The following is a 26,396-nucleotide window of genomic DNA, read 5'->3' on the forward strand; positions in this document are numbered from 1 at the left end:
TTCCCTCGGGATATCGGGCTATCACTCGTATCCGGAGCCTCGCGACCGCCAACTTGGTCCTTCAGCTGGGAACCAGGTAACCCCCTGGCCGGTTTGGGTATCCTCTGGAGCGTTGTCTCCTCGAAGAAAGTCGACAGCTTCCCTCGGGATATCGGGCTATCTACCCCTCCAGCATGGTTCAACTTCAGGGTTAATATCAACGTACAAAGTGCTTAGTTCAAATCCCTTTCCGCTGCCACTATGTAACGTGTTTACCCGGCGCCGGTGGGAGGTGGCAGGTCCCGCCGCCGCCGCGTACTGGTCACTAAAAACTCTCACTTAGGGCACTGAGAGTCAGGGGTTCGTCTCGGTGCAGGAGCTGACGCTGAAGCCCGAGATTAAACATACCACACTCCACACGTTGATAATATTATTAACCAAGTTTATTGAAGAAAAGAAATTACAGTAATTTTACATTTCGAAAGAAAGAAATAATGAGACCCTCGCCTGAGGCGAGCTGCCTTGTGTCTGCTGGCCTAGGGCTTTGTTCCCAAAGAACCACCACGTGCTACAGTGTTTTTTTAGGTGGCTATGCAGCCTCGCATACAGCCAGTGATGGGACCACTGGTCGTATCTCAGTGTTTACTGGTGAAGGGGTTAGGCCGCATGCCGATCCGTCTAGCTCGAAATAACACCGTGTGTGGTCTCTCTAGGACTGCTTATATTCAAAGTATTCTTAATATCAAATTGTTATACATTTAAAAGTTACAATAATTGAGCGGGGGTTATATATGACACTATTAGATCACCTCGCTGTCTATGTGTCTATGTGTGAGTATCCCCCCCGAACAACTTTTGAATTCCTGAATCACTCTTTATAAAACTTGGTATGTATATCATGGCACCTGAGCACAATTCAAAGCCGTATTTCACTATCATGGCACCTGAGCCCAATTCAAAGCCGTATTTCACAAATATCTCACATCAGTAATACCAACATTACAGCCTATCGAATTGCCGAGGCAAAACCTTATTCTGCCTGAAGGCCTGTGCCAGTCTTTATGAAATGTACACCATGCCACACGAAGCCATCTCATTGGAGTACTTCATAAGTCCCTCCAATCAGTAATTACAACACTGTATCTTGTCAAATTGTTGCGGTAAGTATCATGCATTAATGCCTCAACTCGGTATAAGTAGCATGCAACCAGAGGCCGTCTAAATAGCGCAATATGCGTATAAATCCCTCGCATAATACCAACATTACAGCCTCTCATATTGCTGAGACCAAAGAAAGACTGTACCAATTTTCATGAAACTCGGTACATTCACGTGTATCATGCCATCTGAGTCTATAGCAACGACGCACTTCATAAATCCGTTTCCTCAGTCATACCTAACCTACAGTATCTCAAACTGTTGAAGTAATGCCCTTAATTTTACTTGATTGCCAGATCCAATAGCCATGAATATTGGTACACATATTAAGCCACTTGAGGCCATTTCAACGGCCTACTTGATTAATATATCTCTTTTCTTTTTTCTGTGACGCTACAGCCCCAACTTGGGCCTAGGCCTACCTCCATGAAACTCTCCGTTTCACTTCGGTTTGCTAGATCTTACACATTTGGTAGGACTCCTTGGGCGAGTGATCAGCTCGTCGCAAGGCCTCTACCTGTATACAAACACTGAAAAACGCACACAAACATCCATGGCCTGAGTGGGATTCGAACCCACGATCCCGGCTTCCGAGCGAGCGAAGACAGTGCATGCCTTAGATCGCTCGGCTACCGTGACCGGCAATATATCTCTTTAGTGGAGCAAACACTGCAGCCTCGCAAAATGTCGTATAAAATACTCAGTTTCTAGTGAAAGGAAATTAGGCGATTTGTTCTTCTAAGAACTATATGTTTTTATTTAAACCACAGATCCGTTCTATGGTAGGTTTGGAAACAGGGACTAGTTCTATCAGTTCGGCCCAAATTACGTAGTAGGCCTTTTACCTGAATACGTAGGAAGGATAAAATCTCCGAAACGATGTTTTAAATGCAAAAATTGGAATATGGATGATGTCCAAAGAGTCAATAAGAGTTGATGCTGTTTATTCTCTTAACCATATGAAACACACACCCTGAGCGCGGACTGGAAAGTTTTAACATATTAGAGTCGGTTGCACTGAGCTTTGAAGGGTAATAAAAAGATTAAGTAATTAATTATGGGGAGAAAGAATTAAGAACAAGAGAAATGTAAGAAAATAAATTAAAGGAAATAACAAAATAAGAAAAGGTTACGAGAACGACAGACAAATGAAACGTTACTCATAAAGTTAAGCTATCTTAAAAATAGGAAGAAAACTAGCCAACAGAGATGTCCTTTCCTTCAGATAGATAAAACAACTATGGGACGCACAAGCATTTGAGCTTTACCGACCGTCGCAGTTGAGTAACTGACATTTCTGCATTGTATTCGAGAGGTCCCGTGTTTGATTCTTGATCGAGAAACAGAATATTCCAACTATGATTATAATATGAGATCAAATTTCGTAAGGTGACAAATATTTCCGTTCTCTGTGAAACGTAATTGACTTACCCGCACAAAAGCCTTCAGTTTACTTCACTATAAATAATCTTGTTTCATACGCTTCCAGTACCGTAGAGTAGATAGTTAATGGCGTGAGCAGCAAAATAAGCTTATACGCAAAGCTCCACTGCGACGAATTGTGGGTTTATTTTGCACTAATTACGAACGCAATAAACCACTTGCACAACTCATGAACGTATATAACTGTAGGCAATAAAACTCATAACTTCTAAAAGTGCAAGCCATGCACATTATTAAATATATCCAGCCGATAGCGAACATTGGAACCCTCAGTGACCGAGTGAAGAACACAACTAGCTGCTCAAATGGAGTCAACATTTATTGTGCATATTTATCCCCACTTATAACTTAAAAAGCAACTGCTGACATAACACATTCAGACAATATTTCTTGCTTAAGTGCGTTTTATGTAACTACTGCCAGATGCTTCACCTTTACCGGGCCCAACTGCTCACTTTAATTCATCGTACTCGGACGCTTTCACTTCTAATTATTCTGTAGGCAAAACTACGCAGCAAAACAAAACGACGAATTCACGGGTAATCTTTATAATGCATGAAGTTATCTACTCTTGACTGAATAAATACACAGATTTCCTGGAATACATCTGATATTGCCTACATTCGCTAGAGACCACTCGTCCAGGAAAACCGGGAGGGACTGAAACTGAATGGGACACATCAATTTTTGGTCTATGCTGATACTGTGAATATCTCGGAAGATAATATAGACACCACGAAGAAAAACTCAGAAACTTCATTGACGCTAGTAAGGAGAGTAAACTGAATGTATGTTTCTGTCTCCTCACCAAAATGCAGGGCAAATCATGACATAAAGCTAGCTAAGAGATCCTTTGAAAATGTGGCACAATTAAAATATTTTGGAGAGACAATAACAAAGAATTGTTTTATTCAGGAAGAAATTAAGAGGAGACTGAATTCGGGCAATGCTTGCTACCATTCAGTCCAGAACCGTTTGTCTTATGGTCTGGTTTCTAAAAAAAGTAAAATTAAAATATACGAACTATAATTTTGCCTGTGGTGTTGTGTACGTGTGAAAATTAGTCTCTGACTTTAAGAGAAGAGATTGAGGGTGTTCGAGAACAGAGTACTGAGTATAATATTTCGACCGAGAGGGATAAAATGGTAGGATGTTGGAAAAATTTGCATGAGGAGGATCTTCATAACTTGCACTCTTCGCCAAGTATAATAAGAATGCTCAAGTCAAGGAGGATGAGACGGGCAGGGCATGTAGCACAAATAGAGAGAAGAGGGATTTGATAGTAAAAGCAGAAGCAAAGAGACCACTAGGAAGGTGTAGACGTAGATGGGAGGAAATTATTTAAATGTAAGATGTGGTGATTTTGGCTGGATTGACCTGGTTTAGGATAGGGACCACTGGAGGGCTCTTGTGAACACGGCAATGAAACTTTGTGTTCCATAAAATGTTGGGATATTCTTGAGTAGCTCTAAAACTGGCGGTTTCTCAAAAAGGGCTCAGTTCCATGGAGTTACACGTAGTTATTCTGATACCATGATAAAGGGGTTTGTCCGGAGACAAATGCAGAAATGAAAGGTTAACTGGTCTATCTGTTATCGGTGTGACTACATGGAAGTGACTGCTTCATTTCGCAATTCTGGCACTTTAGGTGCTGGAAACAAGTCCCAGCATTCGTTCGAATCGGCTGCCGGAGTAGCTCAATCGGCACAGCGACAAGGCTAGGGGCTGGGTTCCATTTCTGCCAAATTTCTCTCGCCTTCACAACATTCAGACGGGTACTGGAGCTCACACAGCCTCTTAAATAGAGCATAAAGCGGCAGGATTACTGACTGTAATCTTGTGCCGAAATTAAGAATGATGGAGCTGTGCCTCCACTTCGCCTTACGTCTTTATGGCTTGGTGCTTATTTAATTAAGGGCGAGGTTTATCTCACTAAATCAGCTTAACGTGCTGTTCTGCTGACGGAGAAACAGACTTCACAAGGTTTGTGCCCAAATATACAGAACACTCGCACATTATGTAGTAGCTTACTGTTGAACATGTTTCCGAAATCACGTGACTCTCTGGACTTGATGTTCCTTTCTTGATGAATGTGAGCAGCAAGCGGAGGTGGCATGTTTTAGTGTACCATAAAACAGTTTTCTGGAGCAATATGGAAAGGGCCCAGTCAGGTTATGCAATGCAGCGGAAAATATTCGAATTTTGGAATTTTTGGCAATCAAGAAATACTTTTCTCCTTTTGTATTGACAAGACACACGTTCACAGAAGTCAGCGACTTTAACACATCCTGAACTACACAATCCAGTCCACAGTCCTCGGCTTAACATTCCAGCCAAGCATAAGTGTCTCATGTGATCCCTTTTCGGACCAAATGTGTGCATTTAAAACTTTTATCAAGCTCGTAACACGTCTCCGAATATCATCCATTCTGCAGGATCTGAGTTTCTGAAAATGGTGGTTATGAAGTGTTGTATCCCGCGGTTGAGGGATAAGGTTGGCCTTGGGCGAGCGGATCCCTTGGGAGGCAGAATGGGGTGTACCGCTCAGCAGTTGTAATACAAATGAAGTTTTATTACTAACAAATGAATTACAGGATCTTGCTGGAAACGTAGAAGTGGTTATCTGCCTAAGCTAAGGGCAGTACCGACTATTAGACTGACATACAAGTAGTCTCAGCTAGTTGAATGATCTAAAAGCACTTGGGGCGTCAGTCCTTGGGGTTTTATACTACAATTAAAGACTGAGTCCCGGATTATGCCCAAATATGGTTACAAAAGTAGTCACTTGAACTACAATCTCGGCTGCTGTATTATTCCCAGCGCTGTGCGGGCCCTCACTCCAAATGTGACGTAGTGTCTCGGGTCACAAGTTCAATTGATATCCGGCCGGCTGACACCACTTTGTGGAAGAATACAGCTTACACAGCTTATACATATATTCTGTTAAAATAATCCAATTATATGCAATACCTTGGTATTTGTACCTATTTCTACAGGTAATTTAATATCATCATTATATGCATTACATCCCTTGTAGACCCATATACAACAGAAGGGGACTGTCCTCTGGGATGTAATGCCGTGTAGTCAGTTGAAAATCAATCGACGTTTCGGAGGAACATATCCAAGAAACTAGTACCCTTCATCATCCATTCTGTTTGAATAGTTTTAATGATAATAGGAAAAGGGTAAAAGTTGCTGTCGTGTATTTACACACACAAGTGACGACAACACCACAAGCTGCTAGATGGTACAGCACACAAGCAAGAGGCAAAATTGCAGATTGCAGACGTAACACAACAACGGGCTTACGAACAGAAGAACAGGCTGCTGCAATAAAATATCAGTAGAGAAGGATACAGATCTAAGCAAGTGGACGACGAACCTTGTGAATTGTAATAAGAATTTTATAAAATTTAAAGAAAATTTTAATAGGTTTTATTTGATTTAAATTAAGTGTACTACAGAGTGTGTTAGAAGTATATATAGGGCAGGCTCGCTCAGGGCAGTAGCGGAAGAAATCTTAAAATATAAGTTAGATTTAGCGGGGGTAGAGGAGGTCAGAAGGGGACGGAAGGGGCACCGAACCAGCAGGCGAATATACATTTCTTCTATGGAAAGGGGAATGAAAATCATGAATTAGGTACAGGTTTTTTCGTACATAAGAGAATCATTTCATCAGTTAAGTGAGTAGAGTTCGTTAGTGATAGGATATCATATATAACAGTGTTCCGCAACCGGTGTGCCGTCAGAAGGTGAAAGGTGTGACGCGAACTTTAACCTATTGTAAGAAATTAACTGTCGAATTTAATTAGTTTTATTTTATTCCAGTTACCGTGTTTCATATGCTTGTATTTTATTCTCAGCCACTGCACTGATTAAATAAGATGATGTTTGTTTATTCTTTATTACATGCTGTGATTTTTATGTACAGTAATATTGTATTCCGCTGGTCACGGTAGCCGAGCGGTCTAAGGCATGTACTGTCTTCCCTCGCTTGGAAACCGGGATCGTGAGTTCGAATCCCACTCAGGGCATTGATGTTTAGTTTGTGTGTCTGCGTTTTTCCGTGTTTCTCTCCTTGCGACGAGCTGTTCATCCGCCCAAGGAGTTCTACCGAATGTGTAAGATCTAGAAAAACCGAAGAGAACGGAGAAGATCATGGAGGTAGGCCTAGGCCCACTGGGGTTGTAGTGCCAAGGAAAAAAGAATGTTGTCTTCTAAGAAATTAAACGTAAATTATTTACTCATAGTTGTTATATCATAATTTTATTTTTATTTTTCTCCCATCTACGCGGCTTCTTTGATAAACTTGCTGCATGTTCTGTGTACGTGCTTTTCCCTAAAACTGCAGGGATTACCAAGGGATTCCCTGTCTTTTATAACGCTATTTTGGTTATCACGAGGAATAGTGTTAACGCGAATATTTTAACTTAATGAGAAGGTACGTGCATTTTTGACTGTTAAGGGGCATGAGTACGCGGATTTATTTGCAGATGATGAATGGGTATGTAAGTTGGCATATCTTTCCGATATTTTCGTACACTTGAATGAGCTGAATAGAAAGGTGCAAGGTAGGAACGAAAATAAACTAACTAATATGGGTAAGGTACAAGGATTTGTAAATAAGCTGAATTTGTGGATACAGAGAATTACAGATGGGTCGTTTGAGATGTCCCCGACTTTATGGTCACTTGCTGACGGCAATAACGTGGTAATGGACACAATTAAAGAACATTTAGAAATGCTGCAGCAGAAATTCAATAAGTATTTTGGAGAGAGTGTACAAGATTTCGGCTGGGTTCGTGATTTATTCTTTGCGAATTCAGAACATCTTCCGATTAACATACAAGAGGAACTCGCAGATTTAAAAGCAGACAGAACATTGAAATTAAAACTTCTGGAAGTGATTTTGGATACGTTTTGATTGGCAATAAGGAGTGGATACCCGGTTATCTCCGAGATGGCAGTTAATGTGTTACTGCCATTTTCAACCACATATTTGTGTGAACTGGGCTTCTCGACGTTAACTGCAATTAAGACATCAAAGAGGGAGCGACTCAAATCCATCGATGAAGAAATGAGACTTCCGTTGTCAACGATTCCACCACGGATCAGTCGCCTGTTTGCAGCTGCGCAGGAGCAAGTATCACATTGAAGTTATGAGCAGAGTTACTGTATTTACTTTAATAGTAATAGAAGTGTATTTTTTACGCTCTACAGTTTATTAAAGTTCATTAATTGTTAATAATAGCACGAGTCGATTCCTGTTTAGTGATAATAAAATAATAATATTATAGTAATAAGTTGATCACCTTACATATTTATATTAATTGTCTGATATCATGCGTTTTTGAGGGGAATCAAATTTTGGTGTGCTGTGTTGAGTCAAGGATACGTATTAGTATAGTATTTAATTGTTTATTTTTAGCATTTTCTTCAAGTGGTAGTGTAAGAAGTCTCTGTATCCAGTTTTTATATGCTGCCAATTTTTGTTCTCTAGTGTGGCATGATTTATTATTTATTATAAATAATTAAATACTATTATTAATATAGGACTAAGTAACAGATATAAAAAGCAAGACATCACACACATATATAACAAACTTAAGCGTAAGATGGATAACCCAGATAAAAAAGACGAAAAAGAACAAACATGGGTCACTTATACATATACAGGGAATTACATACGAAAAATCACAAAATTATTAAAAAACACTAATATAAAGATAGCATTCAAAACAACCCACACAATAGGTAAACTAACAAATGAAAAACTGGAAGTAAACCCATACGAACAAAGTAGAATATACAAAATAANGCGCAGGAGCAAGTATCACATTGAAGTTATGAGCAGAGTTACTGTATTTACTTTAATAGTAATAGAAGTGTATTTTTTACGCTCTACAGTTTATTAAAGTTCATTAATTGTTAATAATAGCACGAGTCGATTCCTGTTTAGTGATAATAAAATAATAATATTATAGTAATAAGTTGATCACCTTACATATTTATATTAATTGTCTGATATCATGCGTTTTTGAGGGGAATCAAATTTTGGTGTGCTGTGTTGAGTCAAGGATACGTATTAGTATAGTATTTAATTGTTTATTTTTAGCATTTTCTTCAAGTGGTAGTGTAAGAAGTCTCTGTATCCAGTTTTTATATGCTGCCAATTTTTGTTCTCTAGTGTGGCATGATTTATTATTTATTATAAATAATTAAATACTATTATTAATATAGGACTAAGTAACAGATATAAAAAGCAAGACATCACACACATATATAACAAACTTAAGCGTAAGATGGATAACCCAGATAAAAAAGACGAAAAAGAACAAACATGGGTCACTTATACATATACAGGGAATTACATACGAAAAATCACAAAATTATTAAAAAACACTAATATAAAGATAGCATTCAAAACAACCCACACAATAGGTAAACTAACAAATGAAAAACTGGAAGTAAACCCATACGAACAAAGTAGAATATACAAAATAACATGCCAAATTTGCCAAACAAATATATATAGGCCAAACTGGCAGAAACTTAACAAGATACAAAGAACACATAAGAAACATAAGACNCTACAGTTTATTAAAGTTCATTAATTGTTAATAATAGCACGAGTCGATTCCTGTTTAGTGATAATAAAATAATAATATTATAGTAATAAGTTGATCACCTTACATATTTATATTAATTGTCTGATATCATGCGTTTTTGAGGGGAATCAAATTTTGGTGTGCTGTGTTGAGTCAAGGATACGTATTAGTATAGTATTTAATTGTTTATTTTTAGCATTTTCTTCAAGTGGTAGTGTAAGAAGTCTCTGTATCCAGTTTTTATATGCTGCCAATTTTTGTTCTTTAGTGTGGCATGATTTATTATTTATTATAAATAATTAAATACTATTATTAATATAGCACTAAGTAACAGATATAAAAAGCAAGACATCACACACATATATAACAAACTTAGGCGTAAGATGGGCAACCCAGATAAAAAAGACGAAAAAGAACAAACATGGGTCACCTATACATATACAGGAAATTACATATGAAAAATCACCAAACTATTCAAAAACACTAATATAAAGACAGCATTCAAAACAACCCACACAATAGGTAAACTAACAAATGAAAAACGGGAAGTAAACCCATATGAACAAAGTGGAATATACAAAATAACATGCCAAAGTTGCCAAAAAATATATATAGGCCAAACTGGCAGCAACTTAACAACAAGATACAAAGAACACATAAGAAATATAAGACTAAACAAGGATGAATCAGCATTCGCCCAACACATACTAAATAAACACCATCAGTACAGGCCGATGACAGCAATCATGGAAATGACTGAAAAAGCCAAAAAAGGAAACATTATTAATATAAAAGAGGACTTCCACATATATCACTCTAATAAATTCAATAAATTAATAGAAGAACAAATACACACAAAAGAAAGTAATAGCTAACGTAACATATTCGACCTCATAATACAACATCAGAACACGCCCACAACGTCACAGATGCAGGAAGTATAAATTAAACGGCACAACACATACTAGAACAGTATACACAGTTTTTAAAGACTTTAAAACAACTTTAAATATTTCTATAACCAGAAAGGCTGCTGTGACCGATAGATGGAACATTGTCTACTTGGACATTACATGTGTATTTGATTGACAACTGTTGTGATAGTGGTTTCAAAAAAAGTGTTTGCTGCCTCTGAAGATGATCCAAATGGATCGAAACATGTAAAGCTAGTGAATCACCAAGTGAGAAAACTGGAATAGTCACATTGGACGGACTTGTCTTTCATAATTATGAAAATTTTGTTAGTAGATTTCAATGCCAAAGTAGGGAAGGAAAACATTTTCAAACCAACGATTGGGAACGAGAGTTTGCATGAAATTAATAATGATAATGGCGTTATAATAGTGAACTTTGCCACATCAAAAAATCTGAATAGGATTTAGCTAGCCGGGGTCTGAGGGACTTCCGGGTAGGAGTTTCGTCCTGCAAGGATTGGGTAGATCCTCGGAGGGGAATGGTTTCGGGACTTGCGACCAAGCTCTCATTACTTGTTATGATGTTTATATTTATCATGTTCCACATTCCACCAGATTCTGTCGCTGTAATTGCTTTCATAGCAGCCGCGGCGGGTTTGCCGGCGTGTAACCAGCGGTTCCTTACATACCTATACAGTTTGTAAAACGCATACAGAGCGATAGATACAAGAATAATATTGTGACATGTTGCGCAACGAAGGACCCCTACCTCCCCAGCGCCACGTGGCGGTAACGTAGCGCTCGCGTAATAGGCGAATCATAACCCCGCCACTCTCCCCGCGGTGACGTCACGAACGGAGCCGAAGTGAGCCGAGCGGAGCCGAAGTTAGCCGAGCCCCCGCAACCTGGTAGCTATGCAACGTGAGTCAACAGCGGTGACGTAGCAGGATGACGTGGCATTCATTACGCAACAGGCAAGCACCGCGGCAATATAAGTGAGCTGCACAGCGGCTGCGAGTTAGTTGTAACGTGGCCATCACCGAGGTCAGTTACGAGTTAGTTCCGAGCAAGCCTACGAATCAGAGTGTGTTATCAACAGTCCTTAAAGCAGCAGCTTGCGAGCAGAGTTGGAATCTAGCCAGCGGCGTGTTACGAGTGAAAGTGTGTAATTCAGGGAGACTTGTATAGCTCCCGCGTTATTAATACATGAAGATTACTGAAGATAGTGTTAAGAGATTTTGTTGTAGGGTTTGTAAAGTGTGGAAACCCGTAACATTGTGATAATTAATTGTAGCCGATATTTGTAGATCGTTAAATAAACCAATTAATTATCTCTACGGCATATTCAGTAACGAAACACGTTAAAATATATATCATTACAGAATAAGATACATGGCTGCTGATGTACTTGTTTTTCCATTCTTGTTCCTGCATTTCCTTTCCTAGGTCGGAAACCTTGAAACTAGCATATTTCAAATCATTTAAGTGGGAAACGATTTGCTTGAAATTCATATCTAAATGTATGCTACTAAGGTGACCCTAGCGGCCTCCGTAGTCTAGAGGTAACGTTCCCGCCTCATGACTCGTGGTACGCGGGTTCAAACCCGGCGGAGATCGTGGAATTTTTAAGGGCGGAAAAATTCAGGGAACAAGTCCTCCGGGAGGGACTTTAAGCCGTGGGTCCCGTGTCGTAGCTTTACGGACCGTAAAAGAACCTCGTATCTACAAAGGAAGTCACTGAGCCAAATTCAAGGACGTTTCCCGCCCAACAGTAGTCTCTAACACCTCTGATAGATGGGGGAAGCATTATAGATACCGCCAAGCCAGTAGAGGCCGAACTCGCTGGCTCGGTCGGGACTGATGGTACGCACCAATATCGGTAGTGTATAGAGACTGGTAGAATATCATAGAGGGAAGCACAATGGACCAATACTGGTCTAAGTGCATGGGGAAACCTACCTTCTCCAATAACTAAATAACTAACTAAGGTTGACCCTCATATTGAGTTCCTCACAACAATCAAATCGGAGGGGGACTTGCGTGAGCAGGTCTCCTCCTTTCACAGATGAATTACCGGCTACATTAGAACTCCTTTGCAGCAACGCCGAGGTGCTATACCCTTTGCACCCACTGCTGATACGTAATTTTCCCACTCCTGTAAGCAAAATGTCAGCAGGTTCCTTCCCGTCACATAGCACTGTTACACTGTCTATGGAAGGGGAGAAATATATCCATTCGTTATTCATTAACTGTACCCATACAGTAGTAGTTAATTTCGCTATTCTAGTTTCACAACTCTTTGGGATCCTCTCATTTGACTGCAGTAGCCTAATGTAACAAGACTCATGTACATGGCTAGACATTAAAGGATGTTTTTGTTTGCACACATATGAGTTGGAGTCCTTGGTTTTACATTGCCTTAGCTCGTCCTCGGTTAACATTAAGTAATATTGTCTTGCTTGATCAAGGCACAACATGGATTCAGCTGTATCAATGTACAGAAACTTATTTAATTCTAGCGCTATTGGTATTGGTGTCATTTTGAGTATCTTAAAATTTCCTCTGTTCACCAGTGGTAACTCTACCACGTAACCCAATATACCATCACTCAAATAGACATGTGTATCACAAATTCTAAACAGTAAGTTTATAGAGTCTTTGCTCAAGGGGAAGGGAGCCGTAGTTTCCTTAGGAAAAGACGGGAAACATCGTGTTAAGGCGTCCATCAGGTGGCTTGGGGGTACCACTTGCGGTTGCAGAATTCCCTTCCTCGCGTTAATAATGCTATCGATCACTACATCGAGGTTTCTTTGTAGAGTAATCAATGCCTCATTTACGCGTGCAATGTGGCTTTCTACCGTAATCTTATCAGCCAAAGCATTAGTAACTCGGGTAGTGTTTGAAACCACTGATTCTACATATGCCTTAATTTGGGATAGTCTCCTCTTTACGACATCCTCATTGTACTCCATATCCGAGAGGGTTTCGTTTATGGCCCCTAGAGTGGATTTTACTACAGACAACTGTTGTTTCAACAGGTTCGTCATGCTATCAGAATTTTCTTCAAAGTGTCGTATCTGCTCATTGTAATATTTAGCATCATCATTATCCATAGTTCCGAAAAGAATCTTACTAATTTCACCAACGAAATTAAGTACTCCCCTTCTTTTTGATCTTAAGCATTTTGCACGTGCTCCTAAACACGTCACTGAGGAAGTTGGCGCCCTGGTCAGTTAACACCGTATTAGGGGTCCCATATTTTAGAACAAACTGCGTCACAAACTCCCTAGCTACCGTCTCCGCGTCCTGGTGGCGCATCGGTGCGGCGATCACGTACTTGCTCAGGTCATCCTGAAAGGTTAAGATATATCTATTTCCAATTTCAGTTTCTGGCAGTGGTCCTGCTATGTCCAGGCTACACCTGTCGAATGGATTATCCGCCGTAGTCGTTATCTCCATTGGAGCCTTTTTCCTGGGTTTTAGTAACTTGTTCACCTGACAACTCCGGCACTTCATCACGTAGTCCTCGATTTCCCGTCTCATATTAGCCACGCATAACGCTCTTTGATCGCCTTGTAAGTCTTATTCATGCCCCTGTGCCCACCCAGGGGTGCGTCATTGAATTCATACAGAATTTGTTTCTTGGTGTCCTCGTCCAAATCTACCCTCTTGTCATCTTTCATTAAACTACCTATCCGACTGAGTGCGTCCGCATTCGTATTCAATGAACCCTTTTTGTAGAGTATCTCGTAATCATACTCCTCTAGTTTAATTTTCCACCGGAGTAACCTTGATCCTGGGTCCTTGACATTCATTACCCAAGTAAGTGGTTTAAGGTCGGTTACTATTTTGAATCTGCGACCATACAAATAGGGTCTAAAAACTTTACCGCCCAAATGATTGCAAGAAGTTCCTTCTCGCTGGTGGTATAATGAGTCTCAGCCTTGTTCAGGCTTCGGCTCGCATAGGCTATCGGCAAATCCTTTCCTATCTCCCCTTGTGATAACACGGCCCCTAGACCGTCGTTACTCGCATCCGTGGTGACGATAAATTCTTTCGAAAAATCAGGGTATTGAAGTATGGGCTGGGTGGTTAATTTGGATTTCAACCTGTGGAATGCATGCTCCTGTGCCTCCGTCCACTCAAACTTTGCATCCTTCTTCAATAACCGGTGTAAGGGTGACGCAACTCTATTAAAGTTTTGGATAAACTTCCGGCAGTACCCTGCCATTCCGAGAAACGATTTCAATTGCTTCGCGGTGGTGGAGGTTTGAAAATTCTCTAAAGCGCGGATCTTGGCGGGGTCCGGTCTCACCCCATTTTCAGTGATTACGTGCCCAAAGCAGCACGCTTCCTTCCTCAAAAATTCACATTTCTCAGGTTGCAGCTTCGATTTGTATCGCCTCAACCTTTCAAAATTTTCTCTTAATTTCATATCGTACTCTGCTAGTGATTCGGCATACATCACAATGTCGTCCAAAAATGAGAAACATCGCGTTCCAGTTAACCCAATAAGGACGGTATTCATCATCCACTGGAATGTGGCTGGGGCTGTCTTTAACCCGATATGCCCAGTGGCCATGTTTGGTGCTGAGCGCTGTTTTCTATATGCTCCTCTTGTAACTCGATCTGGTGGTACCCCATTACCATGTCCAAGCACGAAAAATACCGTATTTACGCATGTATAGGCCTCGTGCGTGTATAGGCCGCAGCACAATTTTCAGACAGAAATTATAGAAAAAATAATTTTGTTGGAATATTATTTCAGGAGTATTACACCCTGTATTACTATTTATGAATATATATATTTTTTAATTAAGTGTGATTTCGAATATTTCGAATAGTTTTCCTCTTGAATTTTTGGCAAAAAATGTGCGGCCTATACATGCGTAAATACGGTATTTACATTGTCCTAACTGATCTAATATTTCTGTTATGTCTGGCAGCGGGTAGCCATCCCCCATTGTCTTCTCGTTCAACCTTCGAAAGTCCACGACCATTCGCCATCGTTTTTCCCCATTCGCGCCCCCCTTTTGTGGTACCACTAGGATAGGGCTGTTCCACGGGGAATCACTTTCTTCTATGATCCCGTCGTGTAGCAATTTCGTGGCCTGTCTGTCCACCTCCTCTTTCTGGGCCTCCGGGAGTCTGTAGGGCCTCGTATTTACGGGTGACGTCCCCGGTACCAAATTTATAGAATGTTTTACTGCGTTAGTGCAGCTTAACTGGTCTCCTGGCACGGAGAACACATCTTGATATTCTAAACATATCTTGTTGAGGGACTCAAGCTCCTCGGGATTGAGGTGCTCAGTCCTCACCTGTTCCAAGACATCGTTGTCTCTGCACTTTCGCTTTTTTCTCTTTGTATCGGTTGGAGGTAATGCCATAACCTCCGGAATTTCCCTCAATTCAGCCACCGGTTCCTCAATCTCTACTTCATCATCCCTCGTATTTAGCATACTGGTTAAGACGTATCCATCTACAACCTTGGTCAGGGATCCTGCCATATATACTCCGTCTAGAACCTCCCGCTTTCAATTAGGCCTTCGGCGTTTGCGTTTCCTGCGGCGACCGGCAATTCCACTATTACCTCGGATCGTCTGGGTAGGGTTATTGTCTTGACAGCACGGTTCAGTTCTATCGTTCATATCCTCCCTCCCTGCGGCTGAGTAACCTTTTCCGCATTTCAAAATCTATATGTCGAAACGTCAGAGTTCCGGTTTCGTAGCAAATCTTTGCTTGTGTCTGACGAAGGAAGTCCCGTCATACGATCCCGTCGCACACAATGTCCACCTGTTCACTAACCAGCTGGAACGTGAAGGGAACTTCTACACTTCCCTCTCTTATTCTGGTTTCTACGTCCCATGGGACTCGGTTACCGACCCATCTACACTCTTAATTTTTACCCTGTCTCTGGGTTCGAAGGCGACCGTTCCGATCAGTTTTGGCATTTCAGGATACTAACGTCAGCCCCACTACCATGGAGTAGGTACAACTGGGTTTCGTTACTTACATCTAGGTTCAAACCCACATAATAGCAAAGATTCTTGTCGGTACAGCCTATTGAGTAGAGGCGACCGTTGGACGGCTGTTCTCCGTCGGCCACCTCCCGTTTCCCTGGATTAGGGCTTTCTCTCTCTCTCGGCGGCCTTCTGCAATGTCTGGCCACGTGTCCCCTCTCTCAACAACGGAAGCAAGTAAAGTTTTTGGTATTATCTGGCTTCCTTGCAATAACTGGGTTAGCTCTCATCTCCCTTCTTTCCATTTTATAACATTTACTGCTCGTGTGTCCCATTTTCCTACACGAACTGCACCTGCTTGGGCCGGTTCCCTCATGCTTATACCTATCATGCTTCGATACGATGGCGCTTTCCTCCACGAGTGCTGTTTCTGCTATCTCGTCGAAGTCTCTATAATTCCTACTTCGGACTATAGTTTCGATCCGGTTCGGGTGCAAGCCTTGCACGAAACAGATATTTCTTAACCTGTCGGATAAATCAAGTATCCCTTCCCGTGCCCCTTCTGTACTATTTAGTAGGGCGGCTTCGCGGAACTGTGAACCCAGTGTCTGAATCCTTAGGATCCATTCCGACATTCTCTCGTCTTTGCCGTGTTTCGACCCGAAGAGTTGGTTCGCGTGGAAGTCTAGCGTTCTCTTTTCGACATACGAGTTTTTCAAAAATTCTTTTAATTCCGACCAATCCTCAAGATTTCGGTGTATTATAGACGTCCTTGGCTCCCTACTAATGCGCGTCAGGACGAACTTATGCAGTGTGTCTGCCTGGTCGGTGTTTATTACGGAAAAAGCGGTATCTACAGTCGCTATGAAGGCCACAACCTCGTTCTTATTTCCCTTGAAATGGGGTATCAATTTTAGCGCCTCGCCTAAACTTATATACTCCTCGGCCATGGTGCCTCGTCTACGGGTTTCTGCAATCGGGGTACTGGAGCTACTGGGCGTGACTGGCATGGAGATTGAGCAAAACTCACCGTTACGCGATCAGCCCACTGCACTGGTTCCTGTCCGCTCCGATGTCACGTTCCGACGGCCCGTTCTGATGACTCGTTCTGTTGACTCGTCCTGTTGCCTCCCTACGGTTCTTTAGATCAGCTCCACTCTTGCAGCTTCACGTTTGCAGTCCCGCGACCTCAGTTTTAGCGTCTCTCTTGCAGCTTCACGCTCCCTCCGTGCACTCACTCCAATTACCCCACATCTGACACCAGAAAGTTTATGTTGTATCCCGAAGTTCCTCCCTGGGTGCCCCGCGCTCGTGTATCGTGGATGTTGCCAGCGCACAAGTCAGGTCTGGTGATTCCTATGCTGGGCGCGCTTGGAAAACGGTGGGCTCCGGGGTTGCAGAGGAGGATCAATTGGTCCGACAAGAGTGATGTAATCAACAATTGTGTTTATTAACTATTTATGTTGTCTACATATACGCCACACTGAGGCCCGTTTGCTAGGGTTCCAGGGAGGGAATGCTATCTTTGCTTTACCTAACCGCTGTCTCGGTCGACGGCTAGTCTCAGACTGCTCTGTGTCAGACCGGGCTTTTATTCTTTGTTTTAATAATACCACGAGTCGTGAGGAACATTCCAGAGCTAGTGCTCTGCTAGTTTCTTGTTTGTGTCCTGGCCATTTTGGGGGGGGGGGACTTCGCTCCCTGTACCCTTATCTACGTGCTTCTCAGAAACCACAGCTGCGTAAGTCGGAGGTCACTCGACTGACCCCCTTGGTTATCTCACTACATGATTGTGTCCTGTGTCGCTACCATTTCTGTTATACTTTATTAAGAATAAATGCTAACGAAATAACGTAGCGTATACAACACCATTACCAGTGAAACAGTGCATATATAATATTCCGCTAGAATATTGGAGTTCTTACCATTTACTCCCATGGAAAACACATTGAACAGAATTCTAAGAAGACTAATTCATTATTATTTTTGAATGATTGTTTGTTGTTACTCTAATTTCTTACTTCAGCCTTGTGTTTCTTCATCTTTAATTATTTCGATTATTCAGAAAATATATTTCTTAATAGTTTAAATATTTTATACTGATTCACTGTGGACAATAATTTAGCTCATAATTTGCTTCTATTTGGGTTTGGATAATTTAGCTTTATTTTTGTAAAACCTAATGATTTACTTATAATAACCAAAAGTTTTCAGTTTAGGAGAAGGGGGTAACAATTACCCGTTTTCATTTCGTATTACTCTAAGCAAAACAACAAAAATGATATTATGTTCTGTGGTAAAGTTTCTGGAAGGAACACATTTTCTAACAAACGAACACAAAATCTGTTCCCAGTTACATGTTACCTTTTTCTTCTCATTTGACTTGATTAGTGTGTTTTTTTCCATAGCGTCAGAACTTGTCTGTCCTTCTGTCGGAAAATTGATCGTCCGAACTGCTAAATAAATTGCGATTAAATCTGATTTTATGGACCGCCTCTGTGGTCTAGTGGTCAGAGTTCCTGGCTATAGATCCAGAGGTCCGGGTTCGATTTCCGGCGCTACAAGATTTTCTGAGAAGTAGTGGGCCTGGAACGGGGTCCACTCAGCCTCGAGAGGATAATTAAAGAGCTATTTGAAAGAAATAGCGGCTCCGGTCTAGAAATCCGAAATCAACGGCCGTGGGGAATATAATAAATATTATTTGTAGTGGATTCATCTGGTTAAGAAGATGGTTCAGCGTAGGGTATTGTGAATTTTACAATGAATCCTGGAGTTTTCGTGAAAGGCGGGGAATTTCTTGTTCGTCTATTCCAAGGGTATCCAAACTACGGCCCGCGGGCCACATGCGGCCGCGATGTGATTTTATCCGGCCCGCGAAAAATTCTGCAGAAATGCGCCAATTGAACTAATTTCCCAATGAGTACTGCTAAATGTGATTCCGAGCTTACTGACCTGACATATTATACTACAGTTCGATGGCTTAGCCGTGGAAAGGTTCTTTCGCGCTTCTTTCAGCTCAGGAATGAAACTGATATATTTCTTACCGAGAAAAACCATCACGAACAACTTTTATCAGATACCGAGTGGCTTTGGAAATCAGAACTTTTGCTGATCTGTTGAACCATATGAACCATTTGAATTTAAAGTTGCAGGGTGAAAATAACTTAGTCTGTGATTTATTTGCAACTTATCAAGGCATTCAGAGCAAAGTTGATACTTCTGGAAAGGCAAGTGAAAAATTGTAACTTTGTTCATATGCTACACTGTGCACAGTTGCATAAAAAGGGTGAAGCTGAATTTCCTTCCTCGTTCTCAAATTTAGTCATTTCAGATTTCAAAGAACAATTTCGGAAGCGATTTGCTGATTTGGATGCCAGTGTTCAGGAAATTAAATTATTTCAAAATCCGTTTGACTGTGATGCTGCAGATGTCCCAAGTCAAATTCAAATGGAAATTATTGAACTTCAGGAAAATTATCATATTAAAGACAAATACAAGGAAGGAAATTTGATCGAATTTTATAAATTTCTGAACTCTGAGCAATTTCCAAATTTAAAGAAATTTTTGCTTGTAAATTTATCTGCATTTTGGGACGACATATCTGTGTGAACAACCTTTTTTCCAGATGAAGTAGATCAAGTCGAAATACAGGCCAAATTTATCCGATGAACCTTTACAGTTGCTACTTGATTAGCGTTTCAAAATTTGAACCTCAATTTAATCAAATTTTAAGAATGCAAAAAGAGTTCCATCATTCACATTAACTGTTTTATTATAATTTGTAATGAAAATATGTGCATTTGTTGCTACTGTCTGTTGTCATTAATATACGATAATTTATTCTCATGTACTTTGTATTTAGTTAATGAAATTCTGTGCTTTCAATAAAACTCATATACCTAGAGTTATTTGTTATGGCGCAAGGGTTATGTACAAGTAGATATGTTTTTCTTTGGGGGGTGGTAAATTTGGAATAAGTGTATCTAGACTTTAAGATTAAGATTAAGAAACATAAATGATGAAACGTACCAGGAAGCTTGGGTTTGCAAAGAAGTGTAACAGGCAGTAGCTTAGTATTCAGAATGTTAGCGCGACAGCGTAATAACGCTGACATTGAGGAAGATGCTATATGAAGTAGGTCATGAAAAGTATGTCATGAGGGAAACGCTGAGTCGGAGAGGACGGTAGACCTGAAAGAGCCAACCCCCTTTCGATAAACAGCAAATGAGTGGGCCACACTGACCCAAAATCACGTCAGAATGGGCGGGTGAATACACCCCTGGAATCCAGCGAGTCAGCTAAAAGAGGATACATAAACTCTAGAGGAATCAATCAAAAAACTTTTTTTAATATTATTAATTGTCAAGGAGTCAGCCGTCGGCTATCGCCGAGAGAGCGATGGCAATGAGTGGGAGTTGGTTGGTGATGGCGAGCGTGTGTTTTCTCAGCTCACGTAAGTATACTTACTTCATATAGCCATGAACATAAAGTGTGATAATATTAAAGTGCAAACCCCAGGAAGAGAAAGTGAAAACTATATGGACTAGGTTTACAGAGAAAGAGAGACCGAGGGATAGGGCACCCAATAGCAGGGTGACAGGATGGAACTAATGTGTGTACTACAGGATAGTAACCCAAATGTAATGCGAACCGACGAACGTCGGCAAAGTATGTATATATTATGTATATAACGACATAGGTGAATAGAGTAGGATAGAAATGCGATGTGATGTTAATTGAACTTAGCCTCCCCTCAAGTGTTACCCTCCTCCCCGAATGTTCCAGCGTCTCCTGAATCCTGTAGGAGAATTGCAAACTCATGCCGAGGCGGCAGCGACGTCAGTGATTTTAAATTTACCTGAGACCCCCCTGAGACTTAAAGAGACAGTGACAGCGGTGAGACAACAAATCCACCCCTGTCGCAGAAGAATAATAACAAGATGGTGGCTGCACGACGTCTTGGTAGCAGTGGCGGGACACCTCCACGCCCCCTGTCAACACGGCGTAACATTATTAATTTCTCAATTTATCTGGCCCGTTGAAAGTGCTGAATTGCCTAATGTTCCGAAAAGTTTGGAGACCCCTGATATAGATGGATACAGTCCTCACCGTCACACCCGTCTGAGGTACATATTTCAACATCTACTACTGGGAGTCTCAATAATGTCATGTCTGTTTGATTTGTTTCATCCTGGTCCGCCACACTAGCAATATTAAACAAACTCCGTGGCTTTAGTAAACAAAAGAAACCATACCGACCGAGCGGCCGCCGCTTGTCGCCAAGCTAAGACTACACTTTATATTTTACTACATGATGCGACATGAACCGTACGGATGTCGTCGACCGATGTCGCTGTGTGTGTTCCTAGCCTTAGTGCCAACTTTAGCGGATAGAGGGTTTCGCGTGGTCAGCCCAACGGATCCCCACGGCCGTTAATTTCGGTTCTCTAGACCGGAGCCGCTGTTTCCTTGAAATATCTCCTCAGTTATCCTCACGAGGCTGCACTAGCAATATTATAAAAGGTTAATCAACTCCGCCCAACGTGAATCACAAAACGTTTTTTCTTTCTTTCCTTTTCGGTCTTTCATCCTTGACATATTTCAGTCTTAGAGACCATCTTCAGAAGGAAATATATATCAATTCAGGCAAAAACATTGTAATAGTAGTTTCTGCCCATATTGATATATATTTCCTTCTGAAGTTGGTCTCTAAGACTGAAATATATCAAGGATGAAAGACTGAAAGGTAAAGAAAGAAAAAACATTTATCAGTCACACTGGGTTGAGCTGATTAACCTTTTATAACACCAAAAGTCTGCTTTCTTCACACTGCTTCCTAGAAACGTATACCCAAGTCTTTGGAGGGCTTTTATTAACAACATTCGAAACCTGCTTCTGAAAAATTCTTTCCAGTTTTATCATCAGCACCACAGTAACAGCCACGTAAAATGACCAGTCGTGATGGAGAACCCGGTTCCTCTGAGCTGAGCTCTCTGCCGGTCTAAAATGAAGCGAATACTTTGCATACGTAAGTACGTGACAGGATGTACTGCTTGGCAGTCAAGTGATCTCAGCGGAATTTTATGTAACAGGTCGGAACCGCTACACCGAAATCGAGGTCTGAGTAAGATTACGCAAGGGAATTAAATACCACTCACTGCATGTGTGTCTGGGGTACAGATCAATGCTCGCCCAGAGCTTATCCCTGTAACAGGCCGTGGAGGCCCATGGGGTTGTCAGATGCTGAGAATCCAAAATTTTCTAGAAAATCGGCTCACAGTTAGCGGTGAATTTGTCAGCCTTAAGCGCCGGCCGTCCTTTACCCGTAGGAAGAATCCTGGTACTCATTTCTGTTAGAGGTTGAGTCAAACCCACGGTCATAGTGCGGCTGGAAGAATTAAGCCAATTGAAATTTCCAATAACCACATCTGGAATCGATCCCGCGACCTTGCGACTTTTAGCATAGTGCCTCGACCAACTACGCTACCGCATGCCACATTATAAGTAGTGGTCATAAATTATTCACCATATTTCATACTTACGTACTCGTAAATTACAAAGTTAGAGTGATGTCAGAAAAGGAATTGCATTGTTCGAAAGAACCGATGAAATATTTAGGCGTTGAATGGTTGGCGGGCCGATTGCGGCGTTGCTGAAACGTACATAACTGACGAAAGCAGAAAGTCAGTTTCCCCTCAGCAAAAGACAATGCCTGTGTTGTACTGGGAGACAAAATCAGTTCAAGATATTACCGTGGGGAATATGGAAGCCAGTCCATCAAGCGGTGCTTCGAACCGTTTCTAAGAGACAGGCAGTGTTCTGCCCAAGTAGGGCACGCAGGCGCTCAGTACGCTCTAGCTTGAGAGAGTTGCAGTGCCGCAGTACCACTCCTTCAACCGAATGTTTCCTTTCAATACTGGGGTCTTTAAGTGAATAAAACTTTTCCAAACAGATGGAGTGGGAGGGTCGGACCAATCCCGTGTTTCCCTTGCTCCCCTGGTATAACCACACTAGATTTATTTTTTGTTTTGGGGCTCTATAAACCGTCAGGTATTCTGTCCAAGGGTGTCGTTGAACTTCGTAAACGAATCAACAGTGCAGTTGCTTCTGTGACAAACCAGAAGCTGGAAAACACATGGCATGAAATCAAGCACCGTTAGGACCTTCTGTGAGCTACAAATGGCTCTCACATTGAGAAGTATTGAACTTGATGATTTGTTGTTACAAGTGAAACAAATAAGTACACCCTCTGTTTTATGTGTAATTTACTATATGTGGTGAATGAATTTTGGTCACTCCAAAAAAAATTTTCTTCCACACAGACCACTGCGATATTCATATCGGAGTATACACATATGGAACGCAGCAACATTAAGTATTAAGAGGAGTGTCAGATTATGCTGAAGAAATGAAAATAAAAATACTTCACACTTTCTGAAGAGAGACGGTGGGTTTGGGAAATTCATTATGGACCAGTAAAGAGTATCGCGTTTTGAATATGGGTAAGACAGAACGACATATTATATTAAAATTTATCACAAATACAATGTTGAAAACAGTCACTTGAAAACAGAAATGCAGAAATTTCATTGTATGTTAACAAAAAATATTTTGATAAATGATTTTCATGACGACGATACCCGCGCAAATGAAAAAGGTAAAGTTTCCCTGTTCTTAACTATTTAAGCACTAGGCCATGAAGACTTATGGGGGAGTGGATGTATAGATCCACATTGTCCTGATTTCGGCACTAGTTGGAGGAGAGTGGTCAGCTTCACACACAGGCCGCCTTACCTTAATCATTGTACAGGACGCAAATTCTTGACACTACCGGGACTCAAACTCTGACTTCTAGGCTGTCCAACCCGTAACCAGTCGCTATACCGACTGAGCTATCCCGTGAAAATAGCATATGTGATTCATTAATTTTATCCAAAGAACTGCTAGGTGTGCTGGGAAATATTAACTGAACCATTAGACTGAACACCGTAATTTAAATACACTTTCAACTAGAGGTGATATGTGAAACGCGTAGAAAACTGCCGTGATTTGTATATAGAATGAAGAAAAACGTATGTGCGTTCACGTTAGGTAGTGGTTATGTAATAGTTTCAGAAACGCAGTGTGGTTTGAGACCACAGACTATATTTTAGAGAGAGAAAAATTCCATTCTTCCATCTTTCATAAAGGCTCAAACAAGAAAAGCCGGATATATATTTTGCTCCATGTTCAAGAACTTCGAAACTTGGAACCTGACCCATGAGGATGTTTGTGGTTAGGCTAACAAACTATCCAAATTGATATTGTTCTTCATCTTAAACTCCCCATGCTTTGTTCAAGCTAATTTAATGTTACATTCAAAATTGTTTGTTTCTGTTTTATTATAAAGGGAATCTGAAATATATTTTGAGATTTCCTTAACATTCTTGCGAAAAATCCATCTCAATTTATTTAGATCACATTAGCTAAAAATAATTGGCATCCAATAAGCTAAAACCCTAATCGACACTGATGGATAAACTCCCATCCTCTCTGAAACACATGTTTGAAAACTAGAGCAAGTGCTTATTTGTTTCATGCGCACTAACGCTAACATCCTTCTACCATCCTCGTACACGCTTATAAATATAAAGTACAAATGTTAAAAATTACCACTGCACTGACAAACACTACAGCAAACACCGAAAACCAGTTCTTATTCTCCCTCTGGGATCTCTTGGAGAATAACCGCTCTAGTCTCCGCTCCTCAGAATACCTGTCTCCTTTGCAAACAGCTGATAACAATCTAGTCATTTGCTTCATGTTACGTGAAAGCTGTTGCAATCAAGGAAATGTGAATGAACTGTTTTGCAGGTCACATTACTGTCGCTAAAAGTCACATGACATAACATTTTCAATTTGAGGGACGTAACACGTTTTGCATTATGTAAGTTCAAATCAATTGTACGCCAATGAGAGCAGCATAAGTCTCAAGCAGACTGTTTCACGAGGAACTCAAACTTTGTAACAGGCAGTTCATACCCTCTTAGAGCTAACCCAAAACCACCAGTCCCTAAATAAGAAATTCTGTAAACAACAGGCCTCTACACGTATATATCTGAGAAATATTACCAGTAATCCAATTGCTAGTTGTTCATGCTTGTAGTTCTGAACATTTTTACTATTAACATGGTCTATCAAGAACGTATTACTGCAAAGGAGAAGATTCAAATTGAGTTTAATCGCTGGTCGTAAATTTCTGACCAAAATTCATTTGTGGGCCTATACGGATGAACTAGCAGGTTTTTTCTGTATATAGACGCTTTAATATGGCTTGCAACAGGATGCTAAAATACAGAATTATTAATGGATGAATGTGTTGAGCTATTACGCAATGGTGTCCTTATCTAGGCAATTTCTGAATTATTCTAGCAGCAGAAATTCTGAGTAGCTGCTGAGGAATTATGGTGAGTTATCACAATTTGCAGGTGGCACTGTGCTGAACTGTATTTACAGGGACCAAAGGTGAAATTGCTTTCCAAAATTATAAATTTTGAGGTTTTTACATATTTACAGATCATGGTGCCCTTTGTGTAATGTAGTCTTGTAGTCGGATACAAACGCTTCGGGAAATATTCGGCCTCCATCTTCATTGCGAAACTATGTAGGATTAAGATTTTTCTCACAATATCATCTCTGTCCTGTGGCGAATAACAATAGCTCCTCGAAGAACACGGATGGTATTGTGAGTTGCAGGGTCGTGCAGTGGGTCTCTCAGAACTGCATGGTGTTACAACTCTTCAGAACCACTACCGCACGATCCTCAAATCGAAAATATCACCCTGTTAGCGCTACTCTATGCCCGGGCCGGGTTTCACATCATCCCTCCTCGTGCCAATTTGAATGTCCGCATTCCTAACAACCTCATCACACAAAATATTCAGTTTCTCACACCACACAATTCAACCCTGAATGCACTCCACGATATCACAACCCAGACGACGGGAATTCGAGATTTCCAAAGTGTAACGTTTTTACCCGGCGCCGGTGGGGGTGGCAGGTCCCGCCGCCGCCGCGTACTGGTTACTAAAAACTCTCACTAGTGCCACTGAGAGTCAGGGGTTCGCCTTGGTGCAGGAGCTGACGCTAAAGCCCAAGATTAAACAGACCACGCTCCACACGTTGATAATATTATTAACCAAGTTTATTGAAGAAATGAAACACAAGAAAGAAATACAGTAGTTTTACATTTAGAAAGAAAGAATGAGACCCTCGCGTGAGGCGAGCTGCCTTGTGTCTGCTAGCCTCGGGCTTTGTTCCCAAAGAACCACCACGTGCTACAGTGTTTTTTT

At 41.0% G+C, this 26,396-nt stretch overlaps 1 protein-coding gene across 3 annotated transcripts in view; it reads right to left on the reverse strand.

The window, feature by feature from the left end:
• LOC111867801 (dehydrogenase/reductase SDR family member 11-like) overlaps positions 1-17,625 on the reverse strand; it is a 72,302-nt gene extending 54,677 nt beyond the window's left edge. For 2 of the 3 annotated variants that reach the window (XM_023857970.2, XM_023857968.2), the window contains exon 1: positions 17,096-17,625. The gene's annotated coding sequence lies outside the window, so the exon portion shown is untranslated. Of the gene's footprint in view, positions 1-2,568; positions 2,653-17,095 lie in introns of those variants that run through there. The other variant, XM_023857969.2, reaches the window with a different exon arrangement.
• Positions 17,626-26,396: the final 8,771 nt, after the last annotated feature.

Source organism: Cryptotermes secundus, unplaced genomic scaffold (genome assembly GCF_002891405.2).
Source record: "Cryptotermes secundus unplaced genomic scaffold, Csec_1.0 scaffold536, whole genome shotgun sequence".
NCBI classification, from domain to species: Eukaryota; Metazoa; Arthropoda; class Insecta; order Blattodea; family Kalotermitidae; genus Cryptotermes; species Cryptotermes secundus.